The following is a 21,463-nucleotide window of genomic DNA, read 5'->3' on the forward strand; positions in this document are numbered from 1 at the left end:
GCAAGGACGCAGCTCACAGAAGGACAAAGTCGTGACAACGTAAAGAAGGCAGTTATTCCATATTTTAATGAAATCTCGCACAACCTTAGGAAGGGTGGCTGAAGTGCAAATGCTGATGTTGTTTTTGGTGGGCCTAGAAAACTGGTGTCACTAAGCAAGCAAACTTGCGCTGTCGTCCAAGAGAAGGCCCAGTGTGAAACTAATCACAGACAGCATTTCATAGTGTGCCCAGCATGTCGTATATAAGATACCTATCTCGTCGGGCGAACCGGCCGATGCATTAACGATTGGCTTAACGAACGCCACAACAATGTTAACAACACTATTCAAGGTCAACTAGGTGCGTAAACTCTTAGGCATAGTTACACCCTTTGGCGTGCCCCTTCTGCCACACAACAATTATCGTTATCTGCTTATCTGCCTTGATGCGTTTCCTTTCTTTAACGCTGCGAGCCCGGTAATTTACAGTAACAAACGGCACACGCGTTATCAGCATAGAGCAGTTTACACCCTTTGGAGTGCCCCTTCTGATAACGCGCGTGCCATTCGTTACTGGAAAGTTCCGGGCTCGCGTCGTTAAAGAAAGGAAACGCATCAAGACAGATAACGATTATTGTTGTGTGGCAAAAGGGGCAAGCCAAAGGGTGTAACTTTGCCTAAGAGTGTACTGTGACGACTCTGGGTGCAAACCTGTCTTCGACAAATGCAAGATTGTAGCTAGGATAAAACCAAACCTTGATTAAGAAATTATGTCGAGGCTGTCCTAATTTCACGTGAGGAAAATAATTGTGTCAGTTGTTCCTCCATAGCATTGTGGAAAAAAGGGCTGACCTACCTTGATTCAAATGACAGAGCGCGATAGCGGTACGAGCAGGTTCTGCACGCCTGTGTGCTCTTCTTGTTTTTTCCCGAGTGTTCGCTTTGCAAGCAGGTGCGCACCGGCAAAATAAACATCATTGTTGAAAGGCAGCGCTGTGTCTGTATACTTTATGCGCCTTCTTTGTCTCCGTTAATTCCCGTGGCGTTGAATTCCACCATTTCTGCCGTCCATCGTCTGCGAAAAACCCGCGAACTATATCCCGTTGGCGTACCTCCACTCAACCGCGCGAACGCGCTAATGCGCTCGTGCCACTGTTCACGCGGTCGTCGTCGTCGTCTCCTTCCACAGCTGGCTGCGTTGCCGCTCATCGATCTTCTGTCATCGTAATGGGGCGGCCGTGTTAAAATTTTTACAGCGACGCTGTATATTCCTAGGGCAAAGCCGTCGTTCACGAACAACCCGCGAATACGTCGTCAACCAGTTGTACCTCACCAGCGCCAAGGGCAATCACACCTTTTACCATGCCCGAACGAACCTGGACCATGACCTGCTGGACGGGTTTCGATGACTAGATAACCACCACCTTCCTACCGTCACAGAAGCGGGTGCGCCTAGACTCGCCGACCTGCAGTATATACCTTCTCGCTGACGGCTCCCAATGTGAGCTCGCGGCATCCGCACGCGGCAGACGTGGTTCACGACGCCCTATTCCGAAGGATACCCCTCTTGTGCCTCTCCGAGACATCGTCCGACGTCTTCATTGAAGTCGACGGCTACACCGGCGTCGCGTGCGCCTGTAGAGTCGACTCGTGAGTTGGCGAAGTTGCCATATACGCGAAGAGCGATATAGCCGGCGCCGCCGAGCTGTACTACGTTTCGTCCAGCACCCAAGAACTGTAAAGCGCCACAGTGCGTACCGATGGGCGTGCCTTGAAGACCGCCGACGGGACGGCCGTTGCCGACGTGTACGTTCGACCTTCTCCTTTCAAGTGCGACGTAGAGGACTTTATGAACGACCACTTTGGAGGGCTTCTCGACCCGTCCAATGAAGATCATACGCTAGTCCGCGTCGTTGAAGGCATCAACGCGGACGTGTTGCGGCCAGATGGCAATTGGCTGCCCTCGTTTATGCTCGAATGGTTCGGGCTACAGTGCTATACCGATGACCAAGGGGCAAACGACCACGAGGCACTCGTGTTTGGACTTAACCTTCGCCAAGAACCTATCCATCGTCGTCAGCGAACCCTTGGCTGCCTACCATAGCGACCATAAAGCTATGGTAACTTGCGTGAAATAATAAGCAACACCAAAATATTTATGTATCTTTGTGTTGTACATTATACCATATATACACCTTCGTTGGTCATCCACCTTCTCATAGTGGAATGGTTGCCGAATGTTTTTCTTTGTAAGGAAGCATTTATCAATGGTCAAAACTCTCGAGGTGGTGCCAAAGCTCTTCACGTCTATTGATTGACAATAAAAATGGATTGCACGAAAGCGGTTGATGAGTTAGCTTCCGCTATCACGCGTGACCTCACAGCTCCTTGTTTCTGGATTATTTCATTTTTGACTCTGCTCCAATGCAAGCTCCAACTGATCAATTGGCAGGGGAGATTTGTCAGAAACAAACGCTGCCTCGAAATCACGTTTACAATAAGTCGTCTGTTGCCTTTAAACCCCCTTTTCTTTGTTATAAAAGGCGAAATGAAGAAAATGAAATTTTAAATACGAAACAGTTAGCGTTATTTGTTACAGTGTACAACGGCAACACGCAGACCAAGCTGTTCGAATACGTTGTGCATGAACAAAGGGCTGTTGTCTCAAGCCTTTTTTTTGTTGCAGTGCCTCCTGCATGGTAAATACCGTCTGTTGCGCGACAATGCAGTAACGTGCCTGTCACTTTTTATCCTAGTTGCAACACGCTGCGCCATTTTTTGCTGTTTAGTTTTTTAGAAGCTGTTGCAGGAAATTTTCGAAGATTTGAGCTTAGCTCTCAGTTTTCAACTGCTCTTATTCCCGTTTGCATTAGGCTGTTCTCACTCCACTGTTTCAAAATATACGATGCCGCTGTCGCCAACTGGCTATTTCTCACGAGGCTTGAAAACTTGGCACCAGACCGCAAATCACATCGACGTTTTGGCCTAGCTTCATGAGAAATTCGTTTTTTCTTCATTACAGGAGCTCTAAGCCTCTATTGGGGAAAGAGCCTTCGCTCCGTAGCAATGTCAATCCTGCCTTGTTTCCAGAGGGTGCCTTTCTGATGCGCGTTTATTCAAACTTTAGGTGATTGCTGAGAATGATCTCTGTGATAAAGGGCAATCTTTCGTTGTTCTCTATGTAGTACTTACATATCTGTTCATGCATAGCGCTGCAAATATAGCGCAATAGGAGTGTAAAAAGAGGATGTACACTATTCTCATTCATGCGGTTGTCATATATTATCAGGGACGCTGGCTTTTCATTACAAAATTGCACATCTTTGCATAAATTTTAGCTAGCACTACACTCAATTTCTTGGTCTAACTATATACGGATAAAGCACTAAATGACGAATATTTTTGTTAATTTAATAAGGGTTTACGAATTAGGCTCACATTAAGAAGCAATATTACTAATTATCTGAGCAACACTACTTCTTGACTTCATCTTTTTCGATTTGCAGAAACTACAATTTTTCGGGTATATTCCTGCAGTCAGCTTGTCACCGTATGGTGGCAAGCGTTGCCACAGTCCCCAAATCTTTACATCTTGTGCTTATGACGCAGAGCATATTGATGAGCATGCACTTAAAATGAGCAGAGTTAGGAAAGCATCAGAAAGGCATTCGCGCTATTCCGCAAAGTTTAATGCCGACGATTAGTCGCAAACATAGCGTAGTGAACCGATCTTCATTTGTGGCTGCAACTAACACTCAACTTTGGATCAAAATTTGTCAAATCTTCATCATGCATTCAAGGGAGCTATGACATGGGCCAACGTTATCTTGCCAGATAACCTAATTAAAGTGCATCGTATTGTTTTCGTGGGTAAAGAGCACTATACCTTCACGATGCAGACTTCCTAATGAAATTGGCAATCAAGAGACCCTCTCTTCCTCACCTCTTTCACGCTCGCTCTCGTTTTAGCACCTCTTTCAGCTAACGAAATCGCCTGACACATCTCAACCATCGCCACTTTCGCTTTTCGCATACTTTCTCACTCATAATTAATTTCTACTGCTACATCTTAACAGTGCGGACGGCGAAATCCTTTGGACGTACAGTGAAGACACGAGCTGTTAGCAACGAGCTATGTCTTCATCGTCGCACACGCTTTGCCTTCTATATGTTTAACCTCGGCGCTCCCTGCGGTATAGCACACCCTGGGCGCAATTTTGCTTTCTTTGTGACGTTATAGGTTCTTGTTGCTTTCCATTTACCTCCAACTTACTGCGCCATTTCCTGCAGTTAATACTCGTCGCTCGTCTGTACTTCTCCTGACAACTGCTTATATCTCCCTTTCTAACTTCCATTAAGTCGATGCCTTGGTTTGCCCCAGCACTTTTTTCGTCTCCATAGCAAGCTTCATTTCCTGGTCGCGAAAATACGCGATTAGGACCACTGACCTAACCACCGACTTTTCGACAGTTCCCAAGGCATATGGCGTGGGCCATACCGTCAGATCGTGCCGCGTATCTTCTCTCGTCACCCGCACGCACGAGTCTAACACAGAGCTAATACTTTGGTGACTCCCTCCTAATCTGCGGACTGTTTGCACGCACGCGATGAAGGGGAGTGTAGCGAGACGGTCATGAGTGGCATTTCAGGAAGGGTTGCACGCTATGGCTCCTTCACTTATTAGACGTCCAATCCCAAACGGCATCGGCAGGTAACGTTTCTAACATGTCGTATTCGAGCTCCCACGTGCTTCTGGTTGCAAACAGATACAATAAGATTGCAGCTTCCGGCTATGAATCGGTTATAAACCAGCGAGGATAGCCGATATTCTAGCTGACAATAAGAAAACAAGATGGAGCTGGGCAGGCCATGGGATGCGTAGGGTAGATAACCGGTAGACCATTAGAGTTATAGAATGGCTGCCAAGGGAAGGGAAGCGTAGTCGAAGACAGGAGAAAACTAGGTATGGTGATGAAATTAGAAAATTTGCACAAAGAAGTTGCAATCAGCTAACGGAAGACAGGGATGATTGGAGATCTCTGGAAGGAGCTTTCGTCTTGCAGTGGGTATAAAAATAGGCTGATGAGGATGACGATGAAGCACGCACCGCATTTCACGAAAAAGGACATGGTTGATTGCGCACCTGCGAACGTAAGTTGTGGGCGATGGAAAGTACTCGCACCGGTACCGAAATAGTTTAAACTTAAGCGTTTAACGACACACGAACTGCACGCTAAGTTATTAGGCACGTTGTCATGGACGGCTGTGTATTAATTTTGACCACCTGCAGTTCTGTAACTCGCACCAATGCACGTTACACAGGTCTCCTTGCTGTCCGCCTCAATATTCGGCTGCTGTGGCCTTAAATCGAACCCGCGTCCTCGTATTCAGCAGTGCAGCGCCATGGCAACTGAGCCAGCGCGACTGGTACAAAGAAATCTTTAATTGTTCTAGTTTTACCATCCTAAATACACATGGAATGCCTATTACAATCCCCGCATTTAGAGTGAATAGGTAGAGGAAACCTTTCGAGTTTCAAAGGTCATAGCTTGGCTGCCTCCACAACGTCTAACGCTAACAAACTTCAATGAAATCTGTTTCTGAGCTCTTAAGTGCTGTTACAATAAAGTATAAATGAAACTATGTTCGCACAACTACCACGCGCAACTTCTCCGCAACGTATTGCATTCTGGGAATCTATATTTTGGAGGGTGTTCTCCGTACAAAGGAAAGCGTTTTAAGAGAAGCTGAAGAATAGATAACTCATACAGAGGCTATCGCTAAAGTGTAGCAACAAGATTTTCTGTTCATACAGGAACTATGGCTAAACTACGAAGAAAAAAAATTGCTCGTGTGATGCATTGAACGACGCACCCGAACGTATCACCGCAGTCTCTTGTACTGGTTGTTCCGCTTATAGTGAAAATGATCGATGGTCATTGTAACACTGTTTCTTCATCATACTCTCATACCTTATAACAAAAGCAAATGCGCTATGTTTTGAGCTCGGTAATGTATTGAATCCGGTCATCTACTTGCTATGGGAGGGCTGATGCGGCAAAAAGGCGCATAAAGTTGAATTATCGGGATGGCAACGACCTTCGTGCGAAAAACCGTATCACGGCCCAACGTCCTGCTTCACACAAACTGGGACAAGCAACAGTCATTTTTCAGCATCGTTCACCGTTTGAAATACATTAGTGCCTTTGTGGTCTGTTTTTGTTGTTATTTTCGGTCGTACACTACTCGTTACATGTCCGATCTGAAAAAGTAGGTGCTTATTCACGAAAGCAGTGAATAATCGCAAGAGAGGGCAGAAACAATGTCTATATGTCTATCGATGGGGTCACGGTAAGAATTACAAGTATGAAAAAAGAACTATTCCACTGGCAGTGTCCTAGAAATCGTTTCTCGTGTCTAGAACATATTACCATGGCCAAAATAACATGAATAAGAGAACAGAATAACATGCTGACAGAAGAAAATAAATTGATAGAAAATTACTGTAGTCGACCGCTATAATATGTTGCGCTTATTGAAGGGAACCAGAAGAAGGGAACCAGAGTGTACACTGACGTTTCGATGGCAGATAATATGACAGGAATGCAGCAAGGAATTGAGAGCCCTCAACAAAACACATTGAAATTCGCTGCTCGGAACTATGGAACGCTTGCTACACTCCATCTATGTACTGTATGCAACAGCGAAAACGAGGGTAGGGGAGAGCAGCTCTGAAATATTACGATTGAAGATAGTGTTCGCATCCAAGCATCGTTTTAGTGCACTACTCTGAGCGAATGCAAGGTAAAGCGTAGCTAACGCATGTAACTAGCCCAAGTCCAGCTTCTGTAAACGATTTCTCGCTAGCACAGACGGGAAAACAACTCAAGGTCGGTGGAGGCGATTTTAGCGTATCGTGTATCTACCGACTGCTGGTCTCCACTTTATGAAACCCAAAGTTCCTTTTGCCTAGAAAGTCATTGCCAACTGATGTATTCGCGCCTGTTGCAAAATAAACCTTTGTTTGACTGGTTTCGACAATAGTTCCATGTGGTAATATTTTCATCCATTTATGTATTATTCACGCTCTGAAGGTTCGGCAACCCTTCGTAGGAGTATTTCGGTGGCCCGTTTGGAAGGGAACGTTCACTTTGCGTGCGTGTAAGCAGGGCATCGGGGGAGAGGAAAAGTTTGATGATGGTGCCCCTTCTATGGCAAAGCGACGTACCCCCTTTACTAGTCACGATACGTATAGTATTTGTTTTTTGGCAAGGAACATGAGGAATTTCTGCCGATGGTTTCGCTCGCATGTCACGCGTATATCTTCAATGCTCGAATAGTGTGCGAATACAAACTCTCCTTTACGAGATGACAAAAGTAATCGAAGCTCGGAACACATACCCTCTTCGAAACAAGCCGAATACCCCATGGCACACCGTCGACGTATTACGGAGAGGGCGTGTGTTGTGGAATAATGATACGACTGTGGCTGGTGATGCAGCGAGACATTGCTGCGAGAAAGAAAGACTGTCCGCGCTCACTTTCTTTTCTTGTTTTCATTTATTCTAAATTTTCTTTTGCGGAGTTAGCTTTCTATCGAGCTTACTCGTCAGATCTCGCAGAGTTTTGGGATATGGATTTATTGTGTTTTCAGAGCATGTGTCTAAATATACACCTCCATATTTGATTGTTTCTGTCCGCGTTCTCTCATTGTTCTCTTCGAGGGAGTTTACTGAAAATAATAGCACGAGCTGCGTTCTAGTAATATCCCTCTCTTTTTCTTTATACTGCGCGGGCTATGTGTTTTCAGTTGCCTTAACTTCTTTACACAGCGTTGTCATCTATTGGGGTGATGAAAAGGCCTGTTGGTTGTTCTTCATATTTGCTATATCAGTACTAGGCACAGACAAGGACCGCACTCCGTATGTTCTTGTGTTCTTTGCGTCTGTACAGTACTTAGTGTGTATAGCAACTATGATTCACCACCCACGCGAATGTCGAAGCGTGGGTGTGCTAGATCGAGTTTGCGCCATTAAGCTGTTACTCAATGTTTAAAAGTGTATGGCGGTCCATGATTGCGCAAAACCGTGACATTATAGCAGTGAAAAATTAGAAGTTGTGGAGAAGTGTATGGAACAATTTCTTTAGTTCATAAAGTTTGTAGACATATATATGACATTTGTGCTACATCTGTCCAAGGGATGTCATTGGCCTCCTTATTGTAATTGGTGACGTAACAAAATTGTTGCCCTAAAAATAAAGCTTACCTAGTAATTAATGATTTAGCTCCTTGACAGAAAGAAAAATAAAAACTTCCTTTGCAACTTCCTTGCCACCACCTAATTTTATTGTGAGTAAATAATTTGTTGCACCACACTCGAATTTATTCGCCATACATGTTCTCACGCTCTTGATCTCGCAGTCTCTACAAAAAAGTACAACGATTGTTGCAGTGGGTACAGCTGCAGACTGATTATCGCATTCGTTCCAACATTTGTTCATTTTTGGATTCACATCGCTCTTCTCTTGGATCAGCCTAATTGGGCATCGCATGTAATACGATAGCGTTATGCAGATGAACATATAGCATTCAGTGTTGTAGGTAGGTTTGTGGACTCCAAGCAATTGGCAGGATAAGAGTTACGGAGAAGGAAGGAAGCAGCTGCGGTTGCGTCGTCGCGCAGCGATCACCCTTGTTTGCGCTGCGCCCTCCGCCTTAATATACGCTATACGAAGCTGGCTGTAATAAAGCTGTAACTCTGGTTCGCGAAGGTGTACGTGTGCGTGGCTTTGTAGGTATACTTTGTGCCTATACGTATAACGTTAAACATGGTGAGCGTGTAGCGACTTCTAAAGCGAAAGGCTATATCATTTGTTATTGGCGATAGCTGGGGTGTATTTGCATCTTTTCTAAAAGTGATAGCTGTCATGCCACAATGCAGCAACATTATGCAGACAGCAGCCGTCAATATAAGTGACAGCTAGGTGACTGTGGGATTCGAGAAGTCATTCGGATAGTCAAAGACAAACACCGATTGATAAGATTTCATAACGCTGCCGTGTATTAGAGTCGCTCAAGTGAAGAATGGAGACCTCAATAACAATGAATTGCACTTATATCAATTTATGTGTGTTGGATGCTGCTGGTAAAACCACATCCACTTCGGCTTTCTATCGTGACCATATTAGCGAAGCATTAACGACAGAAATCTAAGCTTGGGTCTCAAATAGGGGAGCAAAAACTGGATGATGGTGTTCTGACTCACTTTGTTGCTGAGAAGTAGCCAGCTCTGGGAGAAATCCAATGGATCATCCTTAACTGTAGTCTCGATTCACTGTACACTACTTTGCTGGTAGATCAGTGCCACGCCAAGCTCTATTCAATAAGGGAAACTCGCCCTGTTCAGTGCTATACTAGCAAGGCACATCGCTCTTAGTATTATTCTTTTTTTCTTTTCATGCGAGCTCCACGCGGGACGACGTCACGGATGTACCAGCGGCTTAAGATGAGGCGCATATAGAGCCTGGTGTGCTCGCATTTCCCTAATTAAGCCTGCGATTCTGCCGATAGGGGACCTCATTAAAGAACGTCCATTGTGCCTAGCACGCTATGCATCCTGGCACTCAAAGGTCTTCCTCTGGCTCGCACAACGAACAATAGCAGGAAGGATTCATAGTTATCTTGCGTTTCCCACCAGCACTTAGCATCTGTTGGTATGTTGTCACCAGCAGATCTTCTTTCATTCAGTTTTTTATTCTAGTTATTCTTTGTAGGTCGCGCGCTCTTTTTCCCTGCGTTCGCGTGTCACCCGTGGCACTGCAGATCAATGGTGTAATTCGAGGCAGCTGTCCCGTCCATGCAATTTCTTTATCGCGGAACAGGGACGGCAGATACGTGAGGTGTTCAGCAGGTCTGGGGATCGGTGCGCCTGTGTTGCAATTACATTCGTTGCGACCGAAGTGCCGCGCGAACACGTTCAGTTGGCGTTTTATAAAACCGGCGTTCTCCGCTTTCAGGAAGTGAGCGTGCAAACACACGCGGTAAGTCATTGTTATATCCTGGTTCATATAGCGATTGCCTGCTACTTGTGCTTTGTAACAATGCGATTGTAACAAAATATAAAGTAAGAGAGAGAGAATAACAAGTTTGATATTTGTGAAACTTCCCTCCCTTCATCTCTTTCTGACATTTCATTCGCATGGAGGAGCGCTTTTGTTTCGCAGTTTTCGCCTTGCCGCGGCACGCTTAAGCAAGATAATGTACCCGCTAGCTTGGCCATGTCATGGTCTAATCTCCACATAAAAATGTCCCTCGCCAGCATGCTCGTGTCTGTGTTCTGTAGGTAAATAAAGAGCATAACGTAGCAATTATTTTCTTTCTCCTTTCACAAAGCAGCCTTTTTAGTTGGAGATAAGTTAAGATGCACTCAACGATGTTGCCGTCGTTGCCTTAGAGGTCAGTAAGTGCACGTAGCCATTTCGTAAACTACAAAAAAACTGAGATTGCTGGCAGCCTAGAGGGAGTGCCCTAGCAAGTTAAAATGACAGCTGACGGCCTCTTGTGAGCGGAACACAGCCAATGCCCATGTTAAAAGCATATCAACGGCAAAGCGTCCTTAAATGAGGTTTTAGTGTTTTTGGCGGGTGAGCGCGAAAGGTTGCTGTGGGGCTAAGCAGCGTTTGATCAGTGACGCTCTAGCAGCAGAGACGAAAAATAATCACAGGTAATAGTTCCTGAAGGGAAAATCTGAAAACGACTGATGGGAACATGTTTTTTTTTGTTTTTATGTCTTCTGACGTTTCCATTTGGTACTCTAGATGGTCGCGATTGGGAAAATAAGGAGCTTGTTAGCAAAAAGTAGCTTTTATGTCAGAGAGGTAGCGATGCTCGTGGGGCATAAAGGTAGTAAGGTTCACTAAAGATACTAATACTGGGCTTAGTTTCTTCTCTTAGTAACACAATGATCATAGGATACTTAGGAACACCGATGTTAAAACCGTGGCTGGGGCAAACGAGAAATTGGCGCGTACTGCATTCCTAAAGCGATCCAGGGAAAAACCGGAGAGAAAATGTTAAAGACTTGCCATATTTACGGAAAGTCAAGATTATTTACCATGTGCGTAAACACTACCTCAATATTTTAGTAAGCTTCAAGAAAATCACCTTTCTGAAAGGGCATGCGTTGTCTACCATCCTTACTTTTCGCATTAGAACCCTGCTTTCAATCTCGTTTATCTTCTCTCTAGTTTTTGATGCAGTGTTTCGCTTTTTATTTCACGTTACACTTATCTCCATCGAATGATAGTACATTACGTAGTGTACAACGTAGCAGTGTAGCAATTGCTACAATTGGCTGGATGTCTCATTTTTCTTTTATTAATGCAAGTGCATCCTTGACGTTTGTTAACGAAGACCCTCAAGTATGGACACTTTCATGTTTCGCGCATTGACTAACAGCAACCTGTATCGGGAGGTATTCTTGTTGCTCTACACTTTTCTCATTGGTACTTTTCTTCGAATTTTATTAATTTAGAAATCAATTATTAATTAAGTATAATTATCTAATTAGACAGAATGCAAAAGTTAATCAGAGTATCTCCAAGCGACGACAAACAACATTGCCTTGCTTTGAACCAACTACATGGCGTGTGCATATTTTTAAAGTTTGGCTGAAATTACGTGAAACGCCCTGTACAACAGCATATCAATGACATGCATGCATGTATGACCTGACCAGGATGACATTACATAAACAAGATGACATGAGTGTCGTGACGTGAGAGACATAGATCGCATGGCATCTTATATGCATCATCACATGAATGACAGTCTCATGACACTAATGACGTCCCATGTTTGTCATGGCATGTATATCATAAATGAAACGAATGACATGGCGCCGTCGTGACACTTTCTTTAATCCAATGTATACCAGGCTATGAATTACATGCATACACCGCCTGACGTGGGTCACATGACACAAATGTCCTACCGTTAATGACATGCGTGTTGTGACATGTATACATTATTGTCATGTCATGCACGCATGTCTTGTCACACATACTCTGATACATACCCAGACAAAGAAACGATCACGATGCCATCAACTCATGTCGTTTATGTCCTTCATGTGATGCATGCCATGTCATTTCATTCATGGTATGGATAGACTCACACATAGCCTTGGTGATATCGTTCTGACAAAGGATCGGACATGAATGAAAATCTTGTCATGACATGGATGACTTGATATGCATGTCGTGAAGACAATGTCATAAATGAGATAGCATCGCAATAATGAACTGAATTACCAGACATTCATGCGTGACATGAATGACGTGTCTTGACATGTATGGGATAACATGATCGGCACAATGACATAAATACATATCATGACGTGTTTGTATGCCAAGCCATGGCATGATTCCCACGAAAGTCATGACATGCATGACAAGAACGGCATAAATTCAGGTCATGCATGCGCGGCATGACTTTATTACCATGACGAGAACTCATGCCGATCCAATAAACCAAGTTGTCCTTTGACGTTGGTTCGTGTTCGTGAAGCTGGGATGGTCATCGTATCGTCATTCCAGCTGCGTAATTCGACTCTCGCCTCTGATAATCGTGTGCCACCTGCACGCTAGCCATGTGGCGCGCGTAAGGAGATCCCGTCAGATCAGTAGCAGAACACCGAGGAGTGGTTGCATCTGTTCAAACAGCCATCGGGAAGCAAGTTTCCCCACTATCGTTGATTTCCGAACGCCGGGTAGCAGCGCGCCACTTTCTCGCTCCTCTTGAACCTCACACCAGACTCTCAATGCTCTTCTCGTCATTACCAGGTTGCTTACTGAAACACTAAGGCCTGCTCTTTAAGGGGGCAGATAGTGTCTACGTATAACAACGTTGCGAGGAATTTCACTATGGCAGCGTCGTCACGGCTCGGCCAAGCCGAAGAGCGCACCACGCCACTCGTCCAAATAGCTATAAGAGAACACGGGCATCGGATTGTGCTATAGTTTTACCATCAAGTCAGACGTTTGTGTACCCCAAGTGATACCATGTGCTGCCATCCGCGAGGAATTAATTTCTGCCTATCCTACACATCTCGTATTTACGTGGCACGCGGTCGCAGAATTACGTCGTTCGTTGAAATCAGGCAATCGCTGTCGTCTTTCTGCTGTCGTCACGCACATGCAGTCCCGCGTTAATTTTAGTCCACTGTAATTCCTTGACAAAAGGTTTTACACACGCACATTAGTGAACCAGATAACGCTTCGTGGTACCCTAAACAATGCTGCATAGCCAGCTGCCACCACAATGCTTCACATAAAATCGTTTCCCGCAGTGCGTGTTATCTGCCCAATATATATTATTTGGCGAAGCTGTTAGCCACTAGTTCATCGGGATTTTTGTGTCCGCGTGAGCGGTTTTACTCGCACAAAAGCAAACGGCAGCTGGAAGGTTTTAAATTTGAGTTTCCTCGTAATAGAATTATGCTCATCGTATATTCGAATTACTAACCGATGCTATCATATCTGTTATTATTAATGCGTAGGATTCTTTGGCTAGGTGCCTCAGGTCATTTTCTGCTCCGTTCCATTCATCCTTCCGCTTCTTGTCACAGAAGACCAGTTGCGCCATTTAGGCTTGAATAGGTGAATTTTTGTTAATACATAAACTTCTATACATCCACTACCAGCTACTTGTGGGTGCACGAACCTCCGACGTGCTAATTTTTTTCCTCCAATATGGGACTGATGGTTTACACGTAATCATCATCATCATCTTATTTTATGTACACTGCAGGACAAAAACCTCTCCCTGTGATCTCCAATTACTCCTATCCTGCGCCAGCTGACTCCAACTAGCACCTGCAAATTTCTTGATTTCATCACCCACCTAGTCTTCTGCCATCTCGATAGCGCTTCCCTTTCTTGGCACCCTTTCTGTAACCCTAATGGTCATACCGTTATCTAACCTACGCATTACATGACCTGTCCAGCTCCATTCTTTCTCTTAATGTGATTAGAATACCAGCAATCCCCGTTTGCTCTCTGATCCACACCGCTCTCTTCCTGTCTCTTAACGTTACGTCTAACATTCTTCGTTCCATCGCTCTTTGCGTGGTCGTTAACTTGTGCTCAAGCTTCTTTGCCAGTCTCCAAGTTTCTGCCCCATATGTCAGCAACGGTAAAATGCACTGATTGTACACCTTCCTTTTTAATGATAATGGTGAGCTTCCAGTTAGGAGCTGACAATGGCTGCCGTATGCACTACAACACATTTTCATTCTTCTGTGAATTTTCTTCTCATGATCAAGGTTCCCTGTGAGTAATTAGTTGACCTAGGTAAACGTACTTCTTCACAGAGTCTAGAGGCCTACTGGCGATTCTGAACTCTCGTTTTCTTGGCCGGCTATTCGTGATTATCTTTCTTCTGCATATTAGTCTTCAACCTTCTCTTACACTCTCTCTGTTAAGGTTCTCAATCATTTGTTGTAGCTCGTCCCCAGTGTTGCTGAACAGGACAATGTCATCTGCAAATTGAAGATTGCTGGGATATTCGCAGTTGACCTTCACTTCAAAGGCCTCAAAGTTTAACAGCTTGAATACTTCTAAGCACGCAGTGAACGCCATTGTAGAGATTGTGTCTCCCTGTCTGGCCCTAATTTTTTTTCTTTACATGTGTATTCCTACTTTTCTTGTGTAGAATTAAGATAGCTGTGGAATCTATGTACCTTTTTCCAAAATATTGACGTCATCATCATCAGGAGCCTATTTTAAGTCCACCGCAGGACGAAGGCCTCTCCCTGCAATCTCCAATTACACCTGTCCTGCGCCAACCGATTCCAACTGGCGCCTGCGAATTTATTAATTTCATCACCCCACCTAATCCTCTGCCGTCCTCGACTGCGCTTCCCTTCGCTTGGCACCCATTCTTTAACCCTGATGGTCTACCGGTTATCTAACCTACTCATTGCATTACCTGCCCAGCTCCCCACTTCTTTATCTTACTGTCAACTGGAATATCGGCTATCCCTGTTTGCTCTCTGATCCACACCACTCTGCTCCTGTCTCTTAACGTTACGCCTTACATTCTTCTTTACATCGCTCTTTGCACAGTCCTTAACTTGTTTTCGAGCTTCCGTGTAAGTCTCCAAGTTTCTGCCCCATATGTCAGCACTGGTAGAATGCATTGATTGTACACCTTTCTTTTTAATTATAATGCTAAGCTTCTAGTCTGGATCTGACAATGTCTGTCGAATGCGCTCCAGCCTATTTTTCTTCTGTAAATTTCCTTCTGAGGATCCTGTACTTCTTGATTACGTAATGCCTCTTTGGCTGCTAGTATCTTTACTGAATCAAATGCTTTTCCATAATCTATAAGAGCCATATAGAGAGGCTGGTTGTACTCTGCGGATTTCTCGATTACCTGATTGATGACAAGGATGTGATCTATCGTAGAGTATCCCTTGATGAAACCCGCATGTTCCCTTGGTTGACTAAAGCCCGTTGTTGCTCTTATTCTATTGCGGACTATCGTGATGAATGTTTTATATGAAATTGGAATTAAGCTAATGGGCCTATAATTTTTCAATTCCTTAACGTCTTATCTTTTGTGGATTAGTATAATGTTGGCATTCTTACAGTTCACTGGGACCCTTGATGTCGATAGGCTGTTCGCATAAAGGGCCGCCAGTTTTTGAAGCATTATGTCTCCCCCGTGTTTGAATAAATAGGCTTGTAGTCCAACTTCTCCTGTCGCTTTCCCCTGTTTTACGTCTTGCAAGGCCCTTCTAACTCCATCGCAAGTGATTTCATTTCATTTCATTTCGTTTGATTTCATTTTATTTGGACCCATTTAGAAGCGAATGGAGGGGGTCAAGGTAAAAGCTGCTTATTGGTAGCTTGAGTGGTCCCTGGCCCCCTTTACATATTGGTAGACCGGTGCAAAGGACACTTTCCGAAACAAAAAACAAATAACAGTGGGTTACATCAATTAAAGGGAGTAGTTGCATTTCTTTCAATAGGAATACACGTGGTTTGACGGCACTATGATGATTTAAATCATAGTTTTTCAAAGACAGATGAGCTCCGATGGCGTCAAGGCATGGATGCCGATGCTGGCTTCCAGATAAGAATTGAGTAGCCGTGGTAAGGTGTTTGCGGCCATTTCATGGCCGTAATTTGTTCTCGAAAAGGGTATGAGCCATTTTTCATGGCCGCACGTGTCATATGTGGGTGTATTCTCTTTTAAGTTTGCTATATTTGTTATTAAGTTATTCCTATCCTTTACCTGAAAATAGCAGGTGCGTAGGAGAGTTTGTTTGTAGAGATGATGACTTTTTGTTATGCTGTACTTGGTGAAAAGACCTTTAGTGTGTGAGTTGTACGGCACACTTGCAATAGCGTGCATTATTTCTTTTTGCATCAGTAGTATTTTAGAGAGATTGGAAGCTGATGTTGTGCCCCATACAAGATGGCAATAATTTATATGCGAGGAAAACAGTGCATTATAAAAGATCAATTTAGCGGACGTTGGTAAAAGGTACCGATTTCTATGTAGTGTACCTGTTATGCGGCTCAGTTACTAGAGTATAAAATCCACGTGAGTGCCCCATTGCAATGTGTCGGTAAACTATACGCCAAGTAATGTTACCGCGTCAACACCTCTATATTCTCAGAGTTATAAAATATCTTGTGGGTCAATGGAGTACAAGCTCTTGTTTTAACGATTACTGCTTGTGTTTTATTGGAGTTTACTTTTAAAAAATTGTCCTGGCTCCATTTTGGGAGATCGGTTAAGAGATTGTTCGCCGAACCAATGAGGCATATATAAGTGTTGTTTGAAAAAAAAACCACTTGTATCATTTGCGTAGTTTAAGAATTTTGCTTCTCGGTGGATAAGGACTATGTCGTTTACATAGAGGTTAAATAGAAATGGTCTAAGGGGAGTTCGTTGAGAGACACCTGTTTGTATTTGTCATGTAGGTGTTATGCTAGTGTTTAGAGACACAAATTGCTACCGATGTTTAAGGTAGGATAGAAGGAGCCTCTCTAATCTGTTCATTACTGCTTCGAGAGGAGGTATCGTGGCTCTTCCTAGTACTGCACATGTCAGTATAGAATTCTTCAGCTGCTTTTACTATATCTTCAAGATTACTGACGATGTTGCCCTGCTTATGTTTCAGCGCACACGTGTTCGTTTCTCCAATGCCAAGTTTCCTTCTCACTGATTTCATGCTGTGTTCATTTTTTTACTGCTTCCTCAGTCTTTCTCATGTTAAAATTTCGAATATCCCTAGTTTTCTCGTTGTTCATCAGTTTTGGCAGTTCCGCGAATTCCATCTGATCTCTTCACTTGGGCACTTTCATTTTTTGTCGTTTCTTTATGAGGCCCTTTGTTACTTGAGAGAGCTTACCTACTGAGTGCCTTGGTGGCTCACCTCCCACTTCAATTGCTGCTTCTGAAGCCAGTCATGTTACGGCTTCATTCATCACCTTTCCGTCATCATTTCTGTTCTAAGGCTGCATATTTGTTTGCAAGTACCAGCCTGGATTGATCAGCTTTTACACTTACTGCGTCTAGGTTGGCTTATTTCATCTTGAACAATTTTACTATTTCTCTCTTCAAACTGAGGTGAATCCTAGACCTCACCAACCTATGGCCACAACATGGCCACAGCTAGCACATCACCGGGGTAGTTGGAGAAGTATAGGAGAGAACTTTGCCCTGTATTGGGCGTAGCCAGGCTGATGATGATGATGATGAAGCTATGATCACTGCACTTTACCTTACCGAATATCCTACATCCAGCACTATGCTGGGATTGGCAGAAAATATGAAATCAATTTCATTTCTTGTTTCACCATTAGGGCTTTTCCAGGTCCAGCGTTTTGTTCCTACGCTTCCCGAAGAAGGTGTTCATTATTTGCAGATTATTCCTTTGCGCAAATTCTACCAACATCTCTCTTCGAGTGTTCCTCGAGTCGACGCCGTAGTCGCCAATTGCTTGTTCATCAGCCTGCTTTTTCCCCACGTTTGCATTGAAGTCGCCTAATACTACAGTATACTTCGTTTGCACTTTTCTCATCGCTAATTCAACATCTTTATAAAACTGATCTATTTCGTCATCATCATGACTGGAGGCTAGAGCGTAGGCTTGAAATACCTCTAATCTATACCTCCTATTAGGTTTTATTCGACTACTGCTACCTTCTCATTAATGCTGTAGAATTCTTCAATGTTGCCTGCTATGTACTTATGGATTATGAAGCCTACTCCGTGCTACTTATCTGGAAGTCCTCAGCAGAAGAAGACGTGCCGATTTGTCAGCACTGCATAAGCCTTACCAGTTATGCTAACCTCACAAAGGCCAATGGTATCCCAAACGATGCCTGATAATCTCTCAAAGCGTCCTGCTAAGCTAGCTTCACTCGAGAGAGTTTGGGCGTTAAATGTTGCCAGGGCCAGTTTCCATTAGCGGTCTGTCCGGGTCCAGAGATTCTCAGCACCCTCTGCTGCGTTACAGGTCTGACCGCCGCCTTATTCAGGTTCTTCGCAGCTGCTATTCCTTTTACACAACGTGCTGTCTTATAAATATTTAAATAAACAGCCGACGGTAGGCTTGAAGTTTAGTATGCAAACCTTTACACCATGGACGCGCACACCGACAAGCATCCTAGAACAACTCTATGAATATCCCGAAGGCAAACGACGCGTTGAGTCGCTTAAGGCGCTCAGATTAGACCTTACCGAGGCGCAAATATAACACAGGTGAGGGATTAAACGCCGTGGCAGCTTAGTGACGATTGTGAACACGAGGTCGCAGGATCGAATCCCGGCCACGGCGGCCGCCTTTTGATGGGGGCATAATGCGAAAACCCCCGTGTATCTTAGATTTAGGTGCACGTTAAAGAACCCCCAAGTACGCAATGTACGCGTGGCAGACGCAAACAACCAGAGAATTGCGTCTACAAGAGCAGGGAGAGGCTCCTGAAGAGGACGCGTTGTAGCGCAAGTGAGCGTTTCGGTGGGAATAGTATGCGAGAGAAAAAAAAAAAAAAACACTCCAACATTTTCTTCATCTAATGCACACAAGATTGGTGGTAAAGAACAACTTAACTTGGGAGATCGTCATAATGTGCACGGTATTCTTAGGATTTGCCTATCTCTTAAAGTACTGCAGTCTTTGTTTCAAGGGTATAGCACAGGCTTCACAAGCAATGATTACAAAAAATGCTACGCACTATACGAAACTTCCCCAGCAAGGAATTTCTGCCAAATTCTTAAAAAGTATTCTTATTGGGCTAACCTATTCGTGGGCCACTATGGAGGTGTCGCTGCATGTGTGCGCATTTTTGTCCGAACCCTCAGAATGGGTAAATGCCACTTAGACAAAGGAAGTTCCGAAACCTGTCCCGAAGACATATCTCAATACATGTATTAAGTCTCGTCAATTTCGATGCGTATGCGCCTCTAATCGCCTTTTTCTACTGTCTATTTCGAAGTCTCACAGTGCGGCATTCGTCCGAATCAGTTTTTTTTAAGTTTTGGCATACGTTATGACATCTATAAAGCAAGAACATAAAGAATAAATGACATTAAGGTTGTGATCTGTGCCGTCTATATATAAACATTAAGATTACATTACGTTTTGTACGATGAAAATAAAGAAAATTGTAAGCATTGCACGTAATTCCTTAGCGTTTTAATGACCGATTTTAGGGACGCTTCCTTACAAAAGAGAAAATCGGGGTCTGAGCGGCGTAGTTTTCCTTCAATAATCGATCATGTGAAAGTCTAGTACTCGTCGTGTCAGTTGGGTTCTTGTCCTTGTGTTTTTGCTCCATAATTTCTTGTTCTTTGAGGCAACTAGTAGAAAAAAAGTTCAATAACAAAGATTGTGCCAAAAGCATTGTGGACAAAACGGTAAAAGCTGGCGTCAAGCAAATGAACAGTCAAGCGTAGTGTAGAATCTGAGGGCACGCTAGCTGCCTAATCAGAATACAGTGCGTCGCCTACTGTCTTGTGAAAGCAACGTGACGGGGTCTGGATAAGGAAGGAACGTTCAGCAGCAACAGCAAGTGTCGATCGCGTACGTTGCCATGCATAACGCGTCTGTATTCCACACAAGGCTTCCTTCACTTCTCTCCCAAGTTATTGTTGGCACAACAATACCGAAAAAGGTTAGGGCGGGTAGCTCCGCCACGTACGACTGCGGTCATCAGAAACAGTGTGCTCGTTTCCTAGTAGGGGGGGAACGGCGAGGCGTTTGCAGAGAGCCATGTCTTGGGGGATACGAAGTTAACCACCGACATTTACCGAAAGAAATATGATTCACGCTTCGTTAGTTTGTGCTCGTCGCATCAATAAACAGCTGGTTTCTGCTTCGTTACTGTCAGCATGCGTCTTAAACCAGTCGCTTGGAAAAAACGCACTCAGTGCTTCCTTGTTATGGGCGCATGCAATAGTTTGGGCACTTCTGAAGTAAATGCAGCCTGTGCTTAGTTGCTTCAGAGCATGAAATATTTCTGACGCCTGGAACACGGTCTTCGCTTAGTCGCTCGCAACGTTGCATACCTGCTTCGCTAATTTAAATGTCACAACTAGTCCGAAACTGAGTGTTTTTTGCAAATGTTGTGTCGCAGAAGCGGGGTGCTTGAAACTGTTCGGAAAGCTGGGCATCACGATATAATGGCAACTGTAATTAACAATGAAGGGTCGCTTATTAGTTTACACAGAGGAAAAGTCATGCCTAATGAATGTGTTCTACTCCACCGCAGAAGTTTTTGCTCCAAAGAATGAAACGTCAACATTCTTTGCGGCATTCAAATAATGTCTTAGTTGGCACTGCGTTGTTCAGAAGTTGTTTCTCCGCGAAAAGAGAGCAAAGACATGTTTTGACACTCATTGAGTTCAAATGAAGGTGCCTGGTTTTTGTAGCAAAAACACGATTTTCTCTGGATGTGCGAAGGGAATACAGCACAATGTGCACGCATGAGTACTTTAGAAAGGTAGACTTTTGGACCAGTTGGCAAATCATATTTGACAAGGCCGAACAATACACGGGGACCAAAAGAACATCGACCAGCGCGAGAAGCGGTATACCTATAGAACTTGTCCCTCTGTATCGTCTTCCTTTGGTTCCATGTATTGCACTTCACCGTTGCCAAATACATAGAGAAGTTCACAGATAGAGGGTGAACAGTGGCCATATCATTGCCGCGAGCAAGAATTTAGGAAGGAGTTGATAAGCATATTGATTTATTGATTGCTTTATTCGCTTCATCACAGCAAAGCATAATAAGATGCGGAGGGAAAAGCAGTTTGACTGGCGGCTTCAGTGCTCCTTCGTCCCCTTTGTCAACAATAACAGAAGCTCAGAACATATCGGAACACTGTTGTTCTTTAAGACAATATAAATAAAGATAAAGCGATAAAAGAAAAAGAAAAATAGCTCGTACAATAAAGAAAACC

At 44.0% G+C, this 21,463-nt stretch overlaps 1 long non-coding RNA gene across 1 annotated transcript in view; it reads left to right on the forward strand.

The window, feature by feature from the left end:
* The window catches only part of LOC135902215 (uncharacterized), a 170,106-nt gene that overhangs the window by 140,450 nt on the left and 8,193 nt on the right, over nucleotides 1–21,463 (forward strand). The window lies entirely within an intron of this gene.

This window comes from Dermacentor albipictus, chromosome 4 (assembly GCF_038994185.2).
Source record: "Dermacentor albipictus isolate Rhodes 1998 colony chromosome 4, USDA_Dalb.pri_finalv2, whole genome shotgun sequence".
Classification (NCBI taxonomy): domain Eukaryota; kingdom Metazoa; phylum Arthropoda; class Arachnida; order Ixodida; family Ixodidae; genus Dermacentor; species Dermacentor albipictus.